Below are 4,313 nucleotides of genomic sequence, written 5' to 3'. Positions count from 1 at the left end.
TTCATCTTTATGATTTTTGTGCAAGTGACCAATTATGGACACAGACAGAACATCACCACCACTTGTCTCTTTATCAGATGTGACAACATTAGCCTCCTTGGAAGAAGCCTTTGAGTTTTCTTTCTTCACTTTAGGATTGGTACAATCCTTTTTCATGTGTCTTGTCATCCCACAGTTCTAGCACTTTAGTTTTCCTTTACCCTTGCCCTTGGATTTGGATCTAGGTCTTGAGGATCCTGTACCTCGATCGGTATTCTTGCCCTTCATAATCAGTGCATCGAAAGATGTCCCTATGCCGTTGTTTAGCTTTCTCATGGCCTTCCCTTGAAGAGCTGAGATAACAGTGTCAACACTCATGATTTTATTTACAGTACACAGTATGTCCCTGAATGACTCATACGATGCCAGAAGAGAATTCAACAATATACATGTTTGTTCCTCATCTTTAATTATTTTCTCCATATTCATCAATTTGCAAAGCAATTTATTAAAGTTGCTGATGTGGGCCTCCAAATCTCCACCATCTGCCATCTTGAAGGTGTACCACTGTAGCTTCAAGTGCAGGCAATTTTCAGAGCATTTTTTTTACATAGATATCCTCTAACTTCACCCATAAACTAGCTGCAGTTTTCTCCCTCAAAATATTGTAGAGAACCTCATCCGTGAGACATAAACAGATGAAAGTTAAAGCATTCATGTTAAGAGTATTTCAGTCTTCGTCATTCATAATCGATTTTCGCTCCTCAAGAGCCTTAACTTCGCCTTGCTTGTTTAGTAGACTAATCACATTGATCTTCTATAACTCAAAATTATTTTTGCTTAAGTACTTGTCAATATCAAACTTGGCGTTTCCCATTGATGCTAATCCTGCAGATTCAAATCTGTGCCCCAATGATTGTTCTGATACCGCTTGTTGAGTTTTGGACTACTGAATCACACAGAGATGGATTTCGGATAGCAATCCAAGAGCACCAAGCAAACATAAGAGAACACAAAGATTTAACATGGAAAATTCTTTCGGGAAAAAATCACGGCACAAAGCGACAAATCTTTACTATGAAAGCAGAAATTACAAAGAGAAAGGACTTACCGGACTTGAGAAATCCTCAAATCTCTCCCTTGCTCCACCCTTTTAGAAACCTTAAAACCTTTTTAGAAAGTCTTAGAATCCCTTAGAATACCTCTCAATCCCGTTTACATGCATATATATAGTTTTAGAAAGAATCTTAGACAAAATTGAAAAGAATCATAAACAAAATCGAAAAGAAATCCCACACTTTTGCAGTTGTGCAAAAAATTTGGGCAGAATCTGATTAGATTTAAGACATCAAATACAACATATATTTCCTACCTTGTGTATTTAAAGGATAACTTAAAGGAAGAAGATGATGATCTTTTCCTCCCCTTTTCTCTGTGCACATGCTATGTTAACTTTCAAATGCAAAGTGAAAAATTATAAAATATAAAAATAGATGGTGTTATTCGAGATTGTAGTAGGGTGATTGGTTCTCTTATAATTGCTTTTTTATTTGCAAAAGTAATTTAAAAAATATCCCAATAAAACTTTAAGTTTGAAACATCTTGAGAAATATCATGCTTGAAAATTTCAAAGAGAGTTTTTTTTTTTTTTTTTACTTTCTCTATAACTCATCCACTCAAGAATGGACATAGGTGTGTGCCGCTTTCGACCATAGCCCAGAAACTCAGTCAAGTTAAGATTTTGAGCCGGTTGTTAAAAAACTCACTTGTAAGATTGGTCTAAGTCCCAACTTGACTAAACTCATCAACTTAGCTCAAACTGTCTCAATATAACTCAGTCCTAATCACTCATATGTTCATATTGTTAGAGTTTTTGGCAAGCAACATAAGTGTAAACTTGGATCCTTACTCTTGCTCCAGTGGTAGACTCTCAGGAGTTTCAACACCCGGTCAAGGGTTCGAGTATCCATAGGTGGTGAAATCCCACTACGGCGTGAGTGTGTGGGGGTGTTTGCGTGTGTTAAAAAAAAAAAAAAAAAAAAAAAAAAACTTTAAGGGTAAACTTTTTAAAACTTATATTTTAATTTGATTAATGGATCCCCATCTAAATATAATAAAAGCAAAAGCTATAAACATAAACCACACACACACACACACACACACACACACACACACTTGCAGGTACATTCCACCTGAAAGTGAAAATGAATTACTCTTCAGGCTTTAGTAGAACTACTATAAAACCATCCTCAAGTGACTTGAAACCATTAAAAATCCAAATAGGTTGAATAGGATTTGGCCTTTGCATGTCCTAAGAACGATCAGTAGACCTGATCAGCGGATATAGAATCCCATGGGATTCGCCCGGCCAAACAGGCCTAAGACTCTTTAGAAACCCCAACTACGCCTCACTTTGATAAAGCTGTTTCCGTATAGCCAAAAAAGTATCCAAAATTCGAATGGGTCAAATAAAAATGGCGAGCAACACTTTACAAAACTAACCAACAAACTCAATCAACAGATCCCAAACCTGATCAACTATGTAACAGACAATGGCTCGATCCTTTGGAACCCTCAATACCCCCTTTATCTAAAAAATCGCATGCAGAAAAGGACTACTCATGAATTTACGGATCATGAACTCATTCGACCCTCAGATTAGGCATAAACAACTATTTAAATATATGATTCTTGGAATAGGTAATCTATGTAGTGGTGCCCTTGTGATGGATGGCTTGTAGAGTTACTTCTACGAGAAATACTCCAAGTAAGTGCTCTTCTAAGCAGTATTAGCTATAATGCTCCTAGTTGCATTAGTTCACTTGGATGCTGCAATCGATCGATCTGAACTGTTCATTAATCGCATAACATATTTCATGAGCAACCATGTTAAATTTCAACTGATCAGATGATCCAGTCCATCCTTAATTTGCCTTATTTTTTTTTATAGCCATCCATTTTTAAATCATGGATGGGATGGTTACGATTGCCTAAAAAAGTGAATATTTAGAATCATAAGCAATCAATTATGGCCCCTAACAAATAGATGAATCAAATTGTTGATTGGACCGTCCATGTTAAAGATATTGATCCAAATGGTTAATATTTAATATATTGGAGTGATATTGGCATGGTAGCCCATAAAATGTGCTTTGGACCTGATGGACAGTGTAGATCAATGGATTGGACGGTCCAACTGCTCCTATGCAACCAGGAGCAACTTACTCTAAGAACAGTGGATGCTTTCTCTGCACGCGGATTAGCCACTGAAAGTTTGAGTAGCAAGACTCGCTACTACGTCACCTAATTCCGTGGGTCCCAACGTGATGTATGTTTTGTATCCACACCGTCCATCCATTTGGAAACATTAATTTAGGTCATGATCCAGAAAATGAATCATATCCAAAGCTCTAGTCGACCCCACCACAGAAAACAGTGGAGAGAGTGACGCCGACCATTAAAAACTTCTAATGGCCACAAAAGTCTTCGATCAGGCTGTTATTAGTGTTTTCCCTTCTTTAATGTCTTTGTTAAATTATGAATAGGTTGGATCTCAAATAAACATCACAGTGGACCTTAGGAAGGTTTCAACGGTGGGCATCATTCTCCCCAGTGTTTTCTGTGGTGGGTCCACTCCAGATATATATCTGCCTCATTCTTTGTAGCATGTCCTAAAATGATCTTTAAAAATGGATGAACGGTGTTGATACAACAAATACATCATTCTGGGGCCCACAAAACTTAGTGACGTCACTTAAGTAGCAAGTCTCGCTGCTCAACTTGTCATTAGCTAATCCGCGTCCCCACGCAACATAAATATTACGGGCGGGTCCGCGTGCAGCCTTTGATTATTGGGATAATCCATTTAGTGGGACCGTCCAAATATCACATCTGTCTCAATGATTGCATTCAAACCGACCGTCGAAAGTAAGAAACAGTCAACGGTCCACATTCGACTCCACTAACCAGCCTATTTGATAATCCAGTTGGCAAGAACCAATTGCAATCTCTTTTCAATGGGTATCCCTCTATCAATCGTCACATGCTTTCTCTTTCAAATGAAAGAGATGCGATCACAAATCACGTGCAGTGGGCCAGCTGGGTTTTAAAATGGCCTGATTTTTAGTTTTCCCTTCATCTTGGTGGGGCTCACCTAATGGTTGTTGCTAGTGGGCCAGGTGGCTAGTGGTTGGTGCTATGTGGACCCCACCATAATATATTTGTTTTATCCATGTCATCCATCCATTTTGAAAGATAATTTTAGGGCTTTAACCCAAAAATGAATAGATCTAAATATAAGGTGGACCACACCATAAGAAAACAGTAGTGATTGA

Source organism: Magnolia sinica, chromosome 16 (genome assembly GCF_029962835.1).
Source record: "Magnolia sinica isolate HGM2019 chromosome 16, MsV1, whole genome shotgun sequence".
In the NCBI taxonomy this organism is placed as follows: Eukaryota; Viridiplantae; Streptophyta; class Magnoliopsida; order Magnoliales; family Magnoliaceae; genus Magnolia; species Magnolia sinica.
This window is presented reverse-complemented; position numbering follows the sequence as displayed.